This window comes from Osmia lignaria, unplaced genomic scaffold, assembly GCF_051020975.1.
Source record: "Osmia lignaria lignaria isolate PbOS001 unplaced genomic scaffold, iyOsmLign1 scaffold0183, whole genome shotgun sequence".
NCBI lineage: Eukaryota > Metazoa > Arthropoda > Insecta > Hymenoptera > Megachilidae > Osmia > Osmia lignaria.
In genome coordinates, this window is record NW_027478324.1 from 2,501 (window position 1) to 2,779 (window position 279).

Sequence of the window (279 nt, forward strand, 5' to 3'; positions counted from 1 at the left end):
TTCTGACACCTCTTGACTTTTCTTAAATTCAGGGACGTAATTTTGTTCATAATTCAGTGGACTTTTGTGTATTTTATACTTTAAATATTTCCAAACAGTCTCCCTTCTAAAAGTGATAGAACGAATTTTCGTCTAACACTACTTTCTTGGTTCAAAAATTTTATACAATCTTATAACTTTTTCAGTTTTAACAAATTTTGGTTACAGACAGTTGATGCTCAGTTTGTACAAGTATGCAACATTTATAAGTGCATACAGGTCACCAGCCTTATATTACAA